The 20,361-nt window shown below is 36.3% G+C and overlaps 1 long non-coding RNA gene and 4 other non-coding genes across 6 annotated transcripts; 3 read left to right on the plus strand and 2 right to left on the minus strand.

Annotated features, from left to right (window-relative positions):
- Window positions 1-2,516: 2,516 nt before the first annotated feature.
- Window positions 2,517-2,656, minus strand: LOC147792460 (small nucleolar RNA Z247). Its single transcript, XR_015421558.1, has one exon. It is a non-coding gene; the product is annotated as a small nucleolar RNA Z247 (small nucleolar RNA).
- Window positions 2,657-4,219: 1,563 nt separating this feature from the next.
- LOC147792461 (uncharacterized) lies at window positions 4,220-6,097 on the minus strand. Of its 2 annotated transcripts, none has more exons than XR_015421374.1 (3): window positions 5,692-6,097; window positions 5,184-5,487; window positions 4,220-4,384 (listed from the first exon to the last, which is right to left on the minus strand). It is a non-coding gene; the product is annotated as an uncharacterized LOC147792461 (long non-coding RNA). The 2 variants fall into 2 exon arrangements; XR_015421375.1 differs by having other exon boundaries at window positions 5,184-5,574.
- Window positions 6,098-9,376: 3,279 nt separating this feature from the next.
- TRNAI-UAU (transfer RNA isoleucine (anticodon UAU)) lies at window positions 9,377-9,450 on the plus strand. Its single transcript has one exon. It is a non-coding gene; the product is annotated as a tRNA-Ile (tRNA).
- Window positions 9,451-12,388: 2,938 nt separating this feature from the next.
- On the plus strand, window positions 12,389-12,462 carry TRNAI-UAU (transfer RNA isoleucine (anticodon UAU)). The gene has a single exon. It is a non-coding gene; the product is annotated as a tRNA-Ile (tRNA).
- Window positions 12,463-18,340: 5,878 nt separating this feature from the next.
- TRNAI-UAU (transfer RNA isoleucine (anticodon UAU)) lies at window positions 18,341-18,414 on the plus strand. The gene has a single exon. It is a non-coding gene; the product is annotated as a tRNA-Ile (tRNA).
- The last annotated feature ends 1,947 nt before the right edge of the window (window positions 18,415-20,361 follow it).

Below are 20,361 nucleotides of genomic sequence, written 5' to 3' on the forward strand. Positions count from 1 at the left end.
CTTGTTTAAGGCCATAAAGCGACTTATCCAGCTTGCAGAGATAACCAGGGTGTTGAGAATCCACAAATCCAGGGGGCTGCTTCATATAAACATCTTCATTAAGAAGGCCATGAAGAAAAGCATTTTGAATATCAATCTGCCGAATAGCCCAACCACGAGAAATAGCAAGAGATAATAAGAGCCGAATGGTAGTGGGCTTAACAACTGGACTAAAGGTATCATCATAATCGACGCCATACTGCTGTTTAAAACCTTTAGCAACCAGGCGTGCTTTGTAGCGATCAATAGAGCCATCTGGCTTTTGTTTGAGTTTGAAAACCCATTTGCAATCAATAACGTTAAGACCAGCACGAGGAGGAACTAAGTGCCATGTCTTATTTTTTTGAAGTGCCTGAAATTCATCATTCATTGCCTGACGCCAGAGGGGATGCTCCATAGCAGTAATATGTGAAGTAGGTTCAGAGGCAGAAGACCGAGCTACAAGATATGTTACTGTTCCATCTGTACGCACCTTGGGTTTCTTGATATTGTGCTTCAATCGAGTACCATACGGATGAGTAGTAGGTGCAGAATCCACATTTGAGGGGACGGCCGTATCAGCCGTTGCGAGGGGAGCAACCGATGCTACAGCAGTTGGTTGACCAACGGCCGAGGATTCGACCGGGCATTGCGCAATATCATCTGCTGGCGGAGAAGCCGATGCCTCAATCATTGGCGGAACAACCAACGCCGATTCGAATGGCAGCGACGCGGAGGATTGTTGCGGCAATTCCGAAGCTGATGTAGACACCAAATTTTCTGCATCCAAAGAGTTAGTAGGCCCAGACATATGCATGTGATCATTCTCCAAATTAGTACTGCTATTACCCAAATGCAAGGTGCACAAATCAGGGGCATTATGCGTCGACTGCATGATTGGGGAAGAATTAGGTGAGGCTCTCTTGAATGGAAAAACATTTTCATCAAATATGACATCTCTAGACATATAGACACGACCAGAATCGGTGTCAAGACACTTATACCCTTTATGTGAAGAACTGTAGCCTAGAAAGACACATTCCTTTGATCGAAAAGAGAGCTTTTGTTTGTTATAAGGACGAAGATGAGGCCAACAAGCACACCCAAAAATTTTTAATAAGGAGTAATTTGGTGGGGTATGAAAAAGAAGCTCTAAGGGGCATTTTTTATCGATGACACGAGTAGGAAGACGATTGATGAGATATGTGGCTGTAAGAAACGCGTCGTCCCAAAATTTAATAGGTACATGAGCATGAGCTAGAAGGGCTAGGCCAGTTTCAACAATATGACGATGCTTGCGTTCAGCAGACCCATTTTGTTGATGTGTGTGAGGGCACGAAACACGATGACCAATTCCAAGGGAACGAAAAAATGTGTTGTGAATTTTCTGATATTCCCCACCCCAATCAGATTGAACCCACTTGATTTTAGTATCTAGGAGGCGCTCAACATGAGCTTGGAATTGCAAAAATATACGAGGAGCTTCTGTACGATCATGCATCAAATAGATCCACGAAAATTTACTGAAATCATCAATGAAACTAATATAATATTTAAAACCCCCAACAGATGGAGGTGCAGGGCCCCAAACATCCGAAAAAATAAGTTCCAAAGGTGACGAAGACCTATGGGAAAAACTAGTATATGGTAATCGATGACTCTTTGCTAACTGACACGCATTACAAACTGACAAAGATGACTCACTAGCACACGAAATATTATTTAGACGCAAAATGGATTTTATTACTTGAGATGAAGGATGTCCAAGACGAGCATGCCATTGGGCGTGAGTAGTAGATCTGCTCACCAAGGCGTGCTTGAGATTATCGACATCGGATGGCTTAATAGGATAAAGACCAGATTCACACCTCCCATTTAGGAGACTTTTCCTCGACTGTCGATCCTTTATAGAAAAATGCCAAGGATGGAATTCAAAAAATACGTCATTATCACGAGAAAATTTATGAACAGAAAGAAGATGTTTGGAAATTTCAGGCACATGCAAAATATTACGCAACGCAAGAGGACGAGTAGCAGTATTAATTAGAGAATGACCAGTATGCAAAACACGCAAACCTGCTCCATTGCCGACTTGAACTTGTTCACCTCCATGATAACGTTCACGCACAGCGAGACGATCCAGGTCACTGGTGATATGGTCCGTAGCGCCTGTGTCGCTGTACCAATTTGGGTCAATCTTGTAAGAGGAAGTAGCCGCCAGTGCCGTAGGAGGAGCAGAAGAAGGTTCATCTTGATAGGACTCATCCATCCTATGCCAGCAGCGGATAGCAGTATGCCCCACTTTGCCGCAGATCTGGCAGGAAGGACGAGCAGAAGGGCCACGACGATCACCAGCAGGACGAGAGGGTGCATAACCTTGAGAACGACCACGACCGCGATCCCTACGCCCACGATTCTTCTGCTGACCACCACGACTAGCATAATTGGCAGAAGATCCAAGATTTAACTGAAGTTCAGCCTGGTGTTGTAGTTGGCGAGCTTCATACGTCATTAGATGTGCAAACACATCATCAAGGGTGAGGGCTTCACTCTTGGTAGTCATTGAGGTGACGAAGGGATCATAGTCAGGGCCAAGACCAGCGAGAAGATACGCGATCACATCATCATCCTGCAAGGCAGAGCCGGCGGCGGCCAGCTCGGTGGCTAGCCCTTTGATCTTGCAAAAATAATTTGCAGCAGATTGATCTCGTTTCTTGGACGTGGCAAGCTCAACACGAATCTGAGTAGTGCGAGCACGAGTTGACGATGAAAACATCCGCTGCAGGGTATCCCACGCCTCCTTGGACGTAGTAGCGGCAACCACATCATGAAGAATCTCCTCAGACATGGAGGAGAGAAGGCCGCTAAGGACTTGTTGATCCTGATCATACCACTGATTATAGGCCGGATTAGAGACCAGCTCAGCACCAGCAGCAGTTGAGGAAGGGATCAGCTTGGCAGGTGCAACATTGGTGCCATCGAGGTAGCCCATAAGCTTCGTACTCCGTAGGTAGGGGAGGAGCTGGGCACGCCATATGATGAAGTTGTTTTTGGTTAGACGAATTGTGACAACATGGTGTAGAGGGATTGGATATTGTTTAAGGCCAAAAGTCGCCATGGTAGTTGAGACGGTGTTGGAGATGGTGGATGGAGAGGAGGAAGAAGACATGGCGAGGAGTTTAAAAAATAAACCTTGGCTCTGATACCATGTTAGACGAACACGACTCTCCACAATGGTATGATATTGTCCACTTTGAGCATAAGCTCTCATGGCTTTGCTTTGGGTTTCCCCAAAAGGCCTCATTCCAATGGAGTTAGTATTCCTCACTTATAAACCCATGATCATTCCCTAAATTAGTCGATGTGGGACTTCTATCATCCAACACCTCCCCTCGAACAAAGTGCGCCTCCCCTTAATCGAGGCTCGACTCCTTTGGAGTCTTAGTCATTTTTGACTGCCTTCGAGGAGGGGCTTGGCTCCTTTTCTTTAGGAGTTCTTTGTTCGATATTTGAGGATTTGAGGATTTATCAATCTATTGGCACGACTAAGTTTAGGGCATGGCTCTGATACCATGTTAGATTGAATGGCACGATGACCTATATGGGTCACGACCTCATGTATTTATAGATGCGTATAATGAAGATTACATTCCAAATCTATGATTTGGTAACAAACCATAAAATCATAGATTTGGTAACAAACCCTTCAAATCATAAACTAGTAAATCTTAGACTATTTTAGTATATACAGTTATGATCTATTTTAGGTTTAACAATCGCAACATTATGATAACCATAATGATCGTTTTCCTGTCTCGTAACATACGCGTCTGTACTATCGTAAAGGGTGAGGGGTATCCCCCAATGCATGAGTACACAATAATGCATGAGGTCCAACGTTTTTCTATTTTCATTATCATTTAATACAACCCCGCTAGCGTTCCGTACATATTATTTCGTTTTTCATATCATTTCACATATCGTTTATCATATCTTATCACATATCTCGTACCATAACATGTTTCATATCATATCACAATATATATATCTCTGTCATTACATGTCGTATCATAATCATATTATATCATAAACTGTAACACCCCGCTCATCGTCAACGCGATTCACAGGAGTTACTACTGGCCTCAATAATAAACTCCGACAACCAATGATAAATTTAAAAAAAAAAATATTTCCAAAAACATCAAGTAAAACATTTCAAACCAGTGCTATTTAAACTTAAAACAACCGAAGTAGATTCTTGACAGCGAAAGCATAAGTACACAAAACAGACACAGACATGGATTCCCAAATAGTTCCTAGCCCGCTGGTCTCGCCCTCGTCCTCGGTTGGCCTGCATCAACTAAATCTGGAAAGAAAAGTTAAAAATAATTTTGATGAGTAATTAAATTACCCAGTAAGTAGCCAACTTTATCTTTCATGAATTCATAACTAATCTTTCCAGGTGTTTTTAAATTTTATTCGTCATTGACTCCTAGTTTCTCTTACTAGGGTCATCTGTTCATTAATGAGGTATCTCAGCTACCTCCAGCTTAGCATAGCAAATGTTTTTAAGTTTTATTCGACATTGACTCCTAGCTTCTCTTACTAGGGTCATCTATTCATTAATGAGGTATCTCAGCTACCTCCAGCTAGGTTACTGAGTCTCTCTTGATATGCTTATCTAGAATTTTCGGACTCGTATGTAAGACTCGCTCTCGGTCAAATAAGGCCCGTCTACTAATTGCTCTGGCGGCCTGTTTATCTCATATACCAACGGTCAGGAGTACTCATGCTCCCTGACTTAGCACACAGCGCGTTGGCCAGGAACTCCGCGGGAATTAGTAGACTATCATACTCATATAAATAAGCCATAGCTCAACAACCAATAAGCATATCTAGAGTCATAACCTTTCCATTAACATGCATAACATACTCACAGTTACTGTTACTGCATGCTTTCATACATGTATCATGTTCAACACATAGAACATTTTGACAATCATTTATATCATGCTTACATCACAGGCAAGCAGTCACAATATACAATAAACACTCAATATCATCAAAGCTCATCATAACATACTAAGCTCTTAATCAGGTAAACAACATACTCACATGTTGTAAAATAAGTTAAGAACTAGTTCATAGATCGATACGCTACTTACCTGGTTTCGAATCCCTTTCTCTCTTGATTGTACATTTAATAGGGTATTTCAACACAATTCCTTCCAATTAGACCTATATTTCACCATTTTCAAGGTAAGTATAGGTCAATCTAGGTAGAACAGGTCAAAACAAATCGAACGGGACAAACCGGGAACCCAAAATGATGCTTCACGCGCCCTCACGCGCCCTCACATCCTCGGTGTGTCTGTCCCACGCGCCAGGAGCACGCCCAGTCGCACACCCAGTCTCGGCCCTCACGCGCCTGCGTGTAGTGCACGCGCTTCTTCTTCTTCCTTGCGTTTTCTGAAATTTTCCCATCTTTTCTGTTAATACCAACTATATCCGAAGCCATATCCTCCTTCTACGATTCGAATTTCATCCTGATTCCTTCTACAAATTTATAGATCTCCTTATTACGATTCTAACAAGCCATATTTCATAACTCATTATACAATATGAACCAAGATATCGCGATTTAAAGGTTCGGTGATATGGGTTTTTCGTTACCTTTGCGACAACCGCTTAAATCAGCTTAGTTCAGAGCTTCAATGGCTGAAAAGCCTTCACAATCGTCTCCCCATCCTCAGGTTTGCACGTTGTCACAACAAACGCCAAAGAACCCTAAGGTTTTGCCGGAAAACACGGATTATAACATTCTCTGTTTTCTGTTTCCCTCTTCCTCTGTTTCTTCGATAATATTTGGTGCTTCCTCGTCGGCCTTGCCAACGCCAACCACCACCACCATCCATAACACTAACACAAAATAAAACCACCCTTCTTCATCCCACACCTCCATCTTCCTCTCTTTTCTTTCTTTTCCCTTCAATCCACCTGTCCATTCTTCCGTTCTCCATGGCAGCAGCTTCAAGCTGCTGCTGTCTTTTTCTTTTTCTTTTCTTTTCTTTCTTTTTTTTTTTTTAATTAATTAATTTATTTTTATTTTTATTTAATTTATTTATTTATTATTTTCGGGTTATTACATAAACGCTTCATGGTCGTATCGTTCCCTAACTTATCATAGCCTTAACATTCTTATATCTATCACAGTCATAACGTTACATGAACGTACCTTAGTCATGTCATTACAGGAACGTATCCTAACGCTATCGTTCTATCAATCTATCATAATCTTATCCCTTTCTACCCATAACCTAACCATATTCTTTTATCAATCGATCGTGACCGTATCGTTTTTATCAATCTCTCATATTCATAGCACTTCGATATGTAACCTAACCTCAACATTTCATGAACGTATCTTATTCCTATCATTACATTAAGTTTAGTGCATTCTTCTCGTATCCTATCTTAAACATATCATTAAACACATCATACCATAAGTATTATCATACAATCCACATATTATAACATATACATATCATATCATAAGCATATCGATCCATAAACAATTCCCACATATCAATATATATGACACGTGCAGAACCACGGGACACGTGTCAACATCCAATATAACCGTGTCGATAGTAAGTCACTTACTTAGATAGACTTAGCTGAAGTTCTATCTAACTTCATTAACTTTCTTTCGTCCCTCGAATTCGTTTTCACTAATTTCTAACTCGAAAGCTAAAAAATTGCAAAGAAGATTTAGCATATAATTGACCGGTGATTTCCTAACAATGAGATTAGCATAAAAGAGAAGGAGATACAGAGAATTTTATAATGGGTGATTTTCTAAAAATGAAATTAGGATAAAAGAAAAGGAGATATGGGATATAACTTACCGATAAAGAGAAATCTATCTCCTCTAAATGTCCAACATCTCCTTACGGTCGGAGAACGCATTAGATATTTACCTAAACCAGTAGGTCCTTTGATCCAACGTTAGCTACAAGAGGTCTCTAACTAGAAACGTAAACGGTTGATTGAGCTTGAGAAGCTTCGTGTCCAGTCGGCCCCTAAAACTCACTCACTCGGATAAGTAGTATTATTGAACCAGACAAAAGAACAAGCCAGACAAAAGAACAAGCAATAAAACCAAAACGGGATAAAGCACCTAAACTATCAGACAAGTAAGCTTCTCCAGACCATACAAGTGTGGGGCGAGCCAAACGGTTTAGTTAAGATCTGCTAAATTCCACCTAAACTTATTTTGTTTTATCATTTTATTAGTTTATTTATTTATCTATTTTCTCTCTCTTTTCTTGGTATCAGACTTGCGATTGTGGTGTACTCACTTCTCTGTAACAAGTGAGTTAAGTCAATTCGTTTGTGCGTAGCCTACGACCAGACAACGTATGCTCGAGCCTCTGGCCCCGATTTAAGAAAAAAGTTTTAGAAAACAAGGGTAGAGAGATTTTTGTAAGAGAGTTTGAAAGTAAGATTTAGAGAGAGACTGGAAACGACATTAAATAGCATGCAAGCAAAGGTAACAACAGCAAGAACAACGACTTAACAGTATATAACTATTCGGGTAGGGGGAAGTTCATAATCTATCTACCTAGAGAACTTTCTTATTCCGATCAATGAGAACTTTCTTGGCTCTAGGTGAAGGGTTCTTGCTATTCATAGACTTTGATAAATTATATAATCACGGATTTGTGGCTTAATGGTAGCACGTTTGAATCTAGCACAAAAGGTTCCATGTTCAATTCAAGTTGGATTCATGTTCTATAATTTGTTTGTGATGTGTGCATTCATCATTGTATTTATGGATGAAACTTGTCATCATAATTTATGGATGAAACTTGTCATCATAGAATAAATAAGTATTTCTTTTATTCTTATTCCACACACGATGAGAACACTTTAGGATTTAGGTGAAGGGTCCTTGCTATTCATAAATTTTGGTAAATTATATTAACATGGAATCTGTGGCATAATGGTAGCGCGTTTGACTTCAGATCAAAAGGTTGTGTGTTCAAAAGCTAGCATCAAATTTTCTTTCAAATAAATTGAACCTTAGCCTTACTATGAACTAGCAAGGGGCCTTATGGACATATATATTATAAGCTCCATTGATACTTAGAGTTGCACTCTTATACACTATAGGACAAAACAAATCATGTCCATTGATATAATCATTACAAGCAAATCGATCTTTCACGAGTTGTTCATAATTACAGTTGGGTTAAAAGTCCATTTTACTCCTGTAATTAAGTACCACTGATTCATTTTACTCCTGTAATTACATCTTTCACCTTAAGTACCAGATTCTCTAATTAACAATTTGTTTAAGATCCTATCATAAACCAAGTCCCTCTCGGGCTAACGAGTGGGTCTGGCCGAGTTGTTCATAATTACAGTTGGGTTAAAAGTCCATTTTACTCCTGTAATTACATCTTTCACCTTAAGTATCACTGATTTTCTAATGAACAATTTGTTTAAGATCCAATCATAAACCAAATCTCTCTCGGGCTAACGAGTGGGTCTGGCCCCATAAACCAAGTCCCTCTCGGGCTAACGAGTGGGTCTGGCCCCATTGTTCTAGTCCCAAAATCAGTACTTAAGAGAACAACTCATCTACTTTCCTTATACGGAAATGAGTGAATTCCATTTCATGAAATTATGTTCCCAACTCCCTATTTGGTCAAGTCCCCAAAATGGTAGGCATATTGAATCCGCTAATAGAGCCAGTCTCACCCATGTAAATTAAAGGAGAAGCCGTCATAAACAGAAGTTCATAACTCACTCAGGATTAAGATTGAGTCGCATATGATCATCATGTGAAATATTAATCTTCTCGATTAACGGATTTTAAAGGGTGATTAAATATTTCTTGATCCAGTCTTATACAAACTCATTATATAGGATACCCCTACTTACATGTTTCCACATGAACGATTTGGATCAGATCATTTGTAACGATTACAAAATGGGCCATATCAATAGTGTTACTAGGATAAGACACTCAACCTTATCCATATACTATAGACTCTTTAGGTTATTACTTGAACCCGATCCTCTTGTATGTCAACCACATACTGTTCAAGATTACATTAATAACCTTGAATTTCCATACCATGGATAACAATTAAATTACAAATAAATAATAAAAATTATTGTTAAAAACTAAATAATTAATTACGAGGTTTTAGGGCATAAATCCCCAAAAAAACTAAATAATTAATTAGAACGTGAATATAATAATAAAAACATAAATGGTTATTTTTAAGGAAATAATTGAATTAATAAAATGTTTGATTTTGGATAATGATATGTTAATATAAAACATGGTCTTGTAGCTCAGTTGGTTAGAGCGTTGGTCTTATGAGCCGAAGGTCGCGGGTTCAAGCCCCGCCGAGACCAATTGTCATATTAGTGTGGGCTTAGTTAGATTTGGATTGTAGCTCAGTTTAAAAAAATGTTTGATTTTAGTAGATAATGATATGTTAATATAAAAGATTGTCCCAGTTAGAGCGTTGCTCATATGAGTCGAAGGTTGCGGGTCCAATTCTCATATTACTGTGTTTACTCTAGAGCCAACAATCACTAAAGGCGCAATCAGAAGGTTGTGTGTTGTTCGATTCACGTTGGGTTCATGTTCTATAGTTTGTTTATGCATTTGTCAACATATTTATGGATGAAACCTGTGATATAATTATGGGATCTGTGGCAAAATGGTAGCCGGCTTCGATTCGTTTCATGTTCTATAGTTTGTTTGAGCATTCATCAACATATTTATGGATGAAACCGGATTCATTCTATTCATAGACTTTGGTAAATTATCTAATCATGAAATTTGTGGTGCAATGGTTGTGCATTTGACTTTAGATTGGAAGGTTGCCTGTTTGATTCACGTCGGGTTCATGGTAATATAATTTATGTACAATCTAATTTATTTGTACATTCATCAACGTATTTATGGATGAAACTTTTCATCATTGAATTTTGTTTTATTCTTATTCCACGACCTAGATGAAGGGTTCTTTCTATTCATAGACTTTGGTAAATTATATAATCATTGGATTTGTGGCGCAATGGTAGCGCGTCTGACTCCAGATCAGAAGGTTGCGTGTTTGATTCACGGGTTCATATATGGATGGAACTTGTCATCATTGAATTAATAACTATTTTATTCTTATTCCACCCTCCATGAGAACGCTCTATTGGATTTAACCTCTATTTCGAAATGTTACGTGCCCGCCTGTTGGGTTTCTCAAGCAGTTGGGACACCAAGTTGCACCCTATGAAATTCGCTTATAATACATAGCATCTAACAATCAATTGCATGATATTGTTTGATACTCTGTATGGGAAGCAGTGTAGATCCCAAGTATATCGGGATGAAGTGAGTAAATGCAAGCTTAGGATTAGATTTGAGCTACTAATGAGGTCGTGTAGATGATGAGGATGATGATTCATTTAGCTCAAAGCAGAGAAAATGTAAGTCATAGGATACTAGAGTTTGACGTTAACACAAGGCCAAAGCTTGTGGGAGCCTCTTGAAAGAAAATCTCAAAGGGATTAGAGAAGAAGAGTTTCGAGAATTCTTAATTTCATTCCCCTCAGAGAGTTTATGTCTTTGGCTCAATCGGGTCCTATTTATAGTAACTCTACGAGAATCTTTGTCCAATAATATATTTGAATATCTAACCTATTAGAATATAATATCCCATACAAATCATATTTAAATATTATAATATATTTTAATATATTTAACTTATTTGAATCTCATTCAAATTTTAAATATATTTTTATTTAAGGTATAAAAATACATTAATTGATTTAATATTTAATAGTATAAAATACCATAAATATATTTTTCTTTAATATATATTTAATATATTAAATATTAATTAATATATATTTTTCTATTTATATTTAATATATCTAATATATTAAAGGTAATTTCAACCCTTCAAATTAAATATATTTTTTTCTATTTATTTAATATATCGAATATATTAAATATTAATTTGACATTTTAAATTAAATTTATTTTTTTCTTTATATTTAATATATCTAAGATATTAAATATTAATTTGAATCCTTCCCATTTTCTTTCAAATAAATTGAACTTTTATGAGCTAGCAGACCTATAGATTATAAGCTCCATTGATATAAAATTAATTAATTAAACTCTTTAATTAATTAATTTCCATTCATTAATGTTAGGTCATTCCATTATAGACCTAGAGTTGCACTCTTATGCACCGCAAGACAAGTTATGTCCATTGATATAATCATTACAAGCAAGTCAATCCTTCTTGTTCATAATTACAGTTGGGTCAAAAGTCCGTTTTACCCCTGTAATTACATCTTTCACCTTAAGTACCACTAATTCTCTAATGAACAATTTGTTTATGATCCAATCATAACCAAGTCCCTCTCGGGCTAATGAGAGGGTCGAGCCCCATTGTTTAAGTCCTGAAGTCAGTACTTAAGAGAACAATTCATCTACTTTCCTTATATGGGAAGGAGTGAATTCAATTTCATGATATTATGTTCCCAACTTCCTATTTGGTCAAGTCCCCAAAATGGTAGGCATATTGAATCCGCTAATAGAGCCAGTCTCACCCATGTAAATTAAAGGACAAGCCGTCATAGGCAGGAGTTCATAAGTCACTCAAGATTAAGATCAAGTCGCATATGATCATCATGTGAAATATTGAACTTCTTAATTAAGGGATTTATAACGAGTGATTAAATATTTCTTGATCCAGTCTTATACAAACTCATTATATAGGATACCCCACTTACATGTCTCCACATGAACGATTTGGATCAGATCATTTATAACGATTACAAAGTGGGCCGTATCAACAGTGTTACTAGGATAAGGCACCCAACCTTATCCATATATTATAGACTCTTTAGGTTATTACTTGAACCCGATCCTCTTGTATGTCAACCACATACGGTTCAAGATTACATTAATAACCTTGAATTTTCATACCATAGATAACAATTAAATTACACATAAATAATAAAAATTATTGTTAAAAACAAGATAATTAATTACAAGGTTTTAGACATAAATCCCAAAAAAATGTTTGATTTTGAATAATTATATGTTAATATAAAATTTGGTCTCGTAGCTCAGTTGGTTAGAGTGTTGATCTTATGAGCTGAAGGTCACGGGTTCAAATATAATAACCATATGTTAATATAAAACATGGTCCCGTACCTTAGTTAGATTGGGGCGGTTAGGAGTATGAATAAATTTTAAAATTTAATATGATAATAAAAGGAAATAATTGAATTAAAAAAATGTTTGATTTTGGATAATGTTAATATAAAATATGGTCTTGTAGCTCAGTTGGTTAGAGCGTTGGTCTTATGAGCCGAAGGTCGCGGGTTCGAGCCCCGCCGAGACCAATTCTCATATTAGTGTTGGTGCAGTAAGATTTCGTCGACAATAAATATGGTCCCTTAGTTAGTTAGTTAGATTGGGTCGGTTAGGGGTAAGAATCTAAATATTATATAAATGGTTATTTTTAAGAATACATCCGTGCTACTTCAAAGAAGTCTCTCTACCAAGTCTGGACAACATCAACATGGTGAGTGCTAGCAATGGGAGGTTAGATGACAAACTGATCCCACCAGCTATGTAGTAGCCCAAGGTTGAGGGTGCGACCCCCGCTATCCACTGACTACTACCCACATGAGCAATGCCTACCCATAAATCCAAACGAGAACTAACTATATCTGTCATTACATGTCGTATCATAATCATGTTATATCATAAACGCTTCGTGGTCATATCGTTCCCTAACTTATAATCATGTTCTATCATAAACGCTTCGTGGTCATATCGTTCCCTAACTTATCATAGCCTTAACATTCTTATATCTATCACAGTCATAATGTTACAGGAACATATCCTAACACTATCGTTCTATCAATCTATCATAATTCCTACAGGAACATATCCTAACACTATCGTTCTATCAAACACTATCGTTCTATCAATCTATCATAGTTCCTACAGGAACATATCCTAACACTATCGTTCTATCAATCTATCATAATTCCTACAGGAACATATCCTAACACTATCGTTTTATCAAACACTATCGTTCTATCAATCTATCATAGTTCCTACAGGAACATATCCTAACACTATCGTTCTATCAATCTATCATAATTCCTACAGGAACATATCCTAACACTATCGTTCTATCAATCTATCATAATTCCTACAGGAACATATCCTAACACTATCGTTCTATCAATCTATCATAATCCAATCCCTTTCTACCCATAATCTAACCATATTCTTTTATCAAACGAGGGTGACCATATTAGGATAAAAGAAAAGGAGATTTGGGATATACTTACAGAATCTATCTCCTCTAAATCTCCAAGTCTCCTTAAACTTATTTTGTTTTATCATTTTATTATTTATTTATTTATTTATTTCTTGGTTTATTTATTTATCTATTTTCTTCCTCTAAATCTCCAAGTGAGTTAAGTCAATTCGTTTGCGCGTCGCCTACGGCCAGGAAACGTATGCTCGAGCCTCTGACCCCTATTTAAGAAGAAGGTTTTAGAAAACAGAGGCAGAGAGATTTTCGAAAGAGAGTTTAGAAGCAAGTTTAGTGAGAGATTGAAAACAACATTATATAGCATGCAAGCAAAGGCAACAACAGCAAGAACAACGACTTAACAGTATATAACTATTCGGGTAGGGGGAAGTTGACAATCTATCAACCTAGAGAACTTTCTTATTCCGAACAATGAGAACTTTCTTGGCTCTAGGTGAAGGGTCCTTGCAATTCATAGACTTTGGTAAGTAATATAATCCTGGGATTTGTAGTCCATTGGTAATGCGTCTAACCCAAGATTAGAAGTTTGCATGTTCAATGCAGGTTGTGTTCATGTTTTATGGGTTTGATTGTGCACTCTTGGATGAAACTTGTCAATTAATAAGTATTTTCTTTGAATTCATCCATTCTAGACTATTTTTTATTTTTATTTTTATTCTTATTCCTATTCCATGTAGGTGAAGTGTTCTTGCTATTCATAGACTTTAATAAAATTTATAATCATTGGATCCGTAGAGCAATGGTAGCACGTCTGACTCCAGATCAGAAGGTTGCGTGTTTGATTTACATCGAGTTCATGTTCTATAGTTTGTTTGTGCACTCGTCAAACTTTTAATTATGGATGAAACTTGTCATCATAAAATTAATAATTATTTTCTTTGAATTCATTCATTCTAAGACTTAGGCGGGTGGAATTTTTTTTTTGTTTTTATTCTTAGTTCATGCATCATAAGAACGCTCCAGGGGAAGGTTTCTTGTTATTCATAGATTTTAATAAATTATATAATCATAGGATTCATAGCACAATGATAACTCGTTTGACTCCATATTAGAAGGTTGAGTGTTTGACTTACCTTAGGGTTCATGTTCTATAGTTTGTTTGCCCATTTATCATCCTATTTATGGATGAAACTTGTCATCATTGAATTAATAAGTATTTTCTCTGAATTCATTTATTGTAAGACTTAGGCTAGTGGAGATTTTTTTTTATTCTTAGTCCACGCATCATAAGAACGCTCTAGGTGAAGGGTTCTTGCTATTCATGGATTTGATAAATTATATAATCATGGGATTTGTTGCATGGTAGCGTGTCTGACTCCAAACAGAAAGGTGCGTAGACAGAAGGGTGCGTGTTCGAGTTCATGTTCTAACTCAAAAGCTAAACAATTGCAACAATTTAGAAAATAATTGCTCATGGGAGGAGAGAGTCAACTATGTATCTTTTCTTTTCTTTTTTGTTTTTCAAGCTTTTGAGGTGTTGGTAGTTGACTTGGATTCTAAGAGGTTATGTCCATTTTTCTTCATTTAAGTTATGCCCGGTGATTATCCACTCCTTTGGCTTTTACTTTCTTTCGCTCGGTAAACAGGAGGATCAATTATCAGGTCAAGCTCCGGCCCCTCTCCCTTCAAACACTGGACTTTACGGTCTCTTTTCTTGAACTGTAAACTAAGAAAATGAAGGGATGTTCGAGAAGCAGATTAATGATCCTTCACTCCCACCCACCCATTTATTCACTCGGTAAAGCAAGCACTATGTTTAAGTCAAGAAAGAGAAGGTCAAGCTATTCCATTGCCTGTCCGGGAACCTCTCCTCTTCTCGTCAGTAAAGCAGCTCGATGAGAAAGTGTGTCATTGAAAGTCTGAATCGATATGACCTGAATGTTGTTAAGTAAATAGTAAATGAAAATTGATATTTTCTTTTCTTAAATAGTGATTGTGAACCAAGTCATAGACGGTCCAATTGATCATCCCATTAAGCATACCAGAGCTTTCAAAATGTTTAACAAAGATTAGTTTGGAAGTATTGTGTTCGTTGATATATCTTGTTTATACTGTATATGACATGAGCAGTTGAAGTGGTTTTTATTGCTATGAGCACATTGATCAAACAATTGACTTTGGTAAGAATTGCATTATGTATTTGGTATACTTTCTTGGTAGGAGCGCATTGAATAAGCCGAGGTTGAGACAATAACTTCATCGAATAATATTGTTGATGATGCATTGAGTAAAGTTCTTGGTCGGGATCGTGGGCATGTAAGAGGACTTGGATTTGGAGTGACTCGTTCAAACTTACCTCTCTTGTCTCAACAAGAAAACAAATACATGACACTTGGAAAAGAATATTTGAAAATAAGGGAAGAGATGATCGAAATGAAGTCAATGTTGTCAAGTTTTATGAAGAACCAGGTACATTTTTTTTAAAATAAGTTATATAAACTTCACCTTCATTATGCCGCATGAATTTATTCCATAGATGTTTCATTTGAAATTGTCTTAGATTGACCTAACTGGGGAAGCCTCTAATAGTACTGAAAGTATACTTACCAACAAACATTCATTCAAATTTTGTAATACCTTCATTTTCTAATTTAAGGAATAAAATGTTTTCATATGATACTCTATTATAGCATCAATTATAGCTATAAAAAACCGCTATACAAAGTCTCAAACTTTTAATAACAAGGGTTGTCACGACGTACGAAAAACACTATAAAAAATCTACGATGGCATTTATCGTAAGCTATCATATTCATTATTTCTTGTAGTGTAAATAATATAATTATGGGATCCGTGGCGCAATGGTAGTGCGTCTGACTCTAGATTACAAGTTTGCATGTTCAATTCACGTTGGGTTCATGGTGCAATGATAGCGTGCTCTAGGTGAAGTATTCTTTCTAAATTATCATGGAATTCGTGGAGCAATGATAGCGTGTATGACTTTAGATTAGAAGGTTGCATGTTTGATTCATATTTATTGTTTATTTATGCTCTTACAAACTTATTTATGGATGGAAGTATTTTTTTTTTTTATATTCTAAATCCACACGCGATGAGAATACTCTAGGCTCTAGGTGAAGGGTCCTTGCTATTCATAGACTTTGGTAAACTATATAATTATGGGATCCGTGGCATAATGGTAGTGCGTCTGACTTCAGATTAGAAGGTTGCGTGTTCAGTTCATGTTCTATAGTTTGTTTGTGCCCTAATGAACTTATTTATGGATTAAACTTGTCATCATTTTATTAACAAGTATTTGTTTTTATTCTGAGCATCTCTCGGTGAAAGATTCATTCTATTCATAGACTTTGGTAAACTATATAATTATGGGATTCGTGGTGCAATGGTAGCACTTCTCACTCTAGATGAGAAGGGTGTGTGTTCGATTCACGTCGGGCTCATGTTCTATAGTTTGTGTTTGTGTAGAGCTCTAGGTGAAGGATTCATTTTATTCAATAAACTTTGGTAAACTATACCATCGTTGGATCTTGGGGGCAAGTGTAGTGCGTTTGACTTTAGATCAGATGGTTGCGTGTTCGATTCACATCGAGTTCATGTTCTACTTTATTTGTGCATTCATCAATGAATTATTAAGTATTTTATTTTGTTTCACGCACCAGGAGCGCTCTAGGTGAAGGATCCATTGTATTCATAGATTTTCGTAAACTATATAATTATCGGATCCGTGGCGCAATGGTAGCGTGTCTGACTTCAGATCAGAAGGTTGCATCTATGCAACGAGAACACTTAAGGTTCTAGTTGAAGGATTCATTCTATTATTCTTTGGTAAACTATTTAATTATGGGATATGTGGCACAATGGTAGCTAGTCTAATTCCAGATTAGAAGGTTGCATGTTCCATTCACTGGGATCCGTGGCACAATGATAGCGCATCTAACTCCAGATTAACTGATTCACGTTGGGTTATGTTCCATTGTTTTTTTGGTGCATTCATAACTTATTTATGGATGAAACTTATCATCACACACCATAAGAACAGAAGGTTGCGTGTTCGATTCACATTGGGTTTATGCTCTGTTGTTTAATAGTCATGGGATCTGTGGCGCAATGGTGGCGCGTCTGACTTTAAACTTTGGTAAATTATATAATCTCATGGGATCTGTGGTGCAATGTCGTGTTCATGTTTCATTGTTTGTTTGTGCATTCTTTAACTTATTTATGGATGAAACTTGTAATCATTGAATTACATGAATACAAACTTGTAATCATTGAATTACATGAATACACTTTAGGCTTTCTTTCTATTCATAGACTTTGGTAGTAATGGTAGTGCATCTGACTCCAGATCAGAAGGTTGCATGTTTGATTCAAATGGAGTTGATATTTGATTGTTGGTTCTTGCATTCATAAACTTATTTTTAGTCATCCTTTTTACTTATTTTAAAATTAATTAACATAATATAATTTGGGGGAGCCAATCAATTATTTTATAAATGTTTTAATTAAATAAATTAGCAATAAAAATTGTTGGTATATAAATGACTTCCCTTTTATACTTTTAAAATTAAATGATTTTATTGTAGGCCGAGGAAGCCGAAACTCAAGTCGTTGAAGAAGGGAAACATGCTCGGGATATTTGTAGAAAAAAATGGTCAAAGTCAACCTAAAGGAAGACGAGAATATCAAAGAAGTTTTATTCATATGTGAAAATCATGCATAAAGTTTAGGGTTGTAAAGATATGTTAAAATAATTTTAACGTTTTCTTAAAAAGAGATTTTAAATAATAGAGGCAAAAGTTTTAGGTTTTAGGATATGAATATATATTTTTACTAAATACTATTTTAATTTTAATACAAGAATGTAGTCATAAAAGCATAAACGATCATTTTTAAGAATAAATTTGAAAATGAAATGATAATAAAAGGAAAAAATTGATTTTTGATAATGATATGTTAATATAAAACAAGGTCCCGTAGCTTAGTTGGTTAGAGCGTTGGTCTTATGAGCCGAAGGTCGCGGGTTTGAGCCCCGTTGGGACCAATGCATGATCGTACACATGTTATATCATATCATACAATATATTAAATGGTAACGCGTTTTAATCTCGGGAGTATCTTTATACCCTAGAAGCAGTAACCAAGTGACCACGACCTAATAATAGATCACGAGTATTTGAAGAAACTAAATAAGGGGAGGTAGCTAAAAATGGTGAGGATTATGAGGTAAGGTAGCTAAAAATGGTGAGGATTATGAGGTAGACATACAATACCATTCAAGAAAGGAAAATGTGGTTGTCAATGCCTTGAGGAGGAAAACAGCCCACTCGTCAACTATGATGACGATCACCGAATAGTCACAAGTGCAAGTTGACTTTAGTCATAGTTAGACAAGTTGTGCTACATATTGCTCAACTACAAATCCTAAGGCACCAAATTATAGATTCCTAACAAGGGACTCCTATTCTTTTAAAGACCATGAGTCATCCGGTTGACAATTTTTCTAAGTTTCGAGACAATGAACCTCTTTGTCAAGGACGTTTGTGATAAGCGTAGACTTATAACTCAAACGTTATAAGAATTGTTACATGTCTGCGTGTGAATCGATTCTAAGTTATACCTTATGGAATTCACTTATAATAAATAATTTCAAAGCAATCATTTGTATATGGGAAACAATGTAGATCCAAATTATTGGGATGAAGTGGGTAGATGCAAGCTATTTGAATTAGAGTTGGTTCAAGCTACCCATGAGATTATGCATAAGATCAAAATGAGGATGTATACAACCTAGGATTAGACAGAAAATTTATGCCGATGTAAAGTATAGGAACCTAGAGTTTGAAGTAAGCGACAAGGTATTCTTGAAGATGGCACCGGTGAAGTGTGTTTTGAGATTCAAGTGTAAAAACAAGTTAAACCCACACTTCATCGTTCCCTTTGAAATTATAAATTGGACACACTTCTGGCATATTGATTAGCTCTACCACAATCCCTTTTTGTCATGCATTACGTGCTTTAGAAGATCATGTTAAGTATGTATATAATGTTTTGACTATTTTGCGCAAAAAAAAAAAAAAAAAAAAAAAGTTTATATGTAAATTTAAAGAAATGTAGTTTTTGACTATTTTCTCAACTTTGTAGTTTTATCTAATGGTGTTAAGTTGATGAGGAGAAAGTGAATGCGGTAAAAGATTGACATACACCTAAAACTTGGTCTTGTGTAAAGTGCAACATTATGCTTTAGTTTGGCATCATTATGATTTGGTTTGTGGGTTATACACCTTGCAACATTATCTTTGGCCTAAAGAATTCGTTATTCATACCAACCATGAAATTTTAAAGCACTTGAGATGACAAAATAAACTCAATCGACGACATGCCAAGTGTTTGGAATTTATTGAAACGTTCCCTTACGTAATTAAGTACAAATAAGGTAAGGAGAAGATTGTTGTTAATGCTTTAGCACAAAAATATACCATATTTAGTACCTCGATGCTAAGATGTTGGATTTTGAACATATAAAGATTTTGTATCATCACGTTGTGTTCCTTGCTCCTGTTGTTGAATCTTGTGAAAAAAGACTCGTGGTGGATCATTAAAAATGATTTGATAAATTTTTATTTAGAAAACGACAAATTTTGCATAGAATCTTGTTCCATACGTGAGTTACTTGTAAGGAAAGCTCATAGAGGTGGTTTAACGACACACCTGGAGTTTCTAAAATTTATGATATGCTTACCAAACATTTTTATTGCCTTAAAATAAGACATGATGTTAATAAAGTTGGTGCTAATTGCATAGCATATAAACAGACCAAGTCTAGGCTTTAACCACATGGTTTATATTCTCTGTTACCTATGTTGGTTTTGACCCATGATCGAAATATGTCGAAACAAATAAATAAAACAGAAAAAAAATAGCTTGAGGGGAGAGTTCGTCTGAAATGAGGAACATTAAGCACTATATTTTTCAATTCTATTTGTTGTTG

This window comes from Cucurbita pepo, chromosome 6, assembly GCF_057944985.1.
Source record: "Cucurbita pepo subsp. pepo isolate OVF chromosome 6, ASM5794498v1, whole genome shotgun sequence".
In the NCBI taxonomy this organism is placed as follows: domain Eukaryota; kingdom Viridiplantae; phylum Streptophyta; class Magnoliopsida; order Cucurbitales; family Cucurbitaceae; genus Cucurbita; species Cucurbita pepo.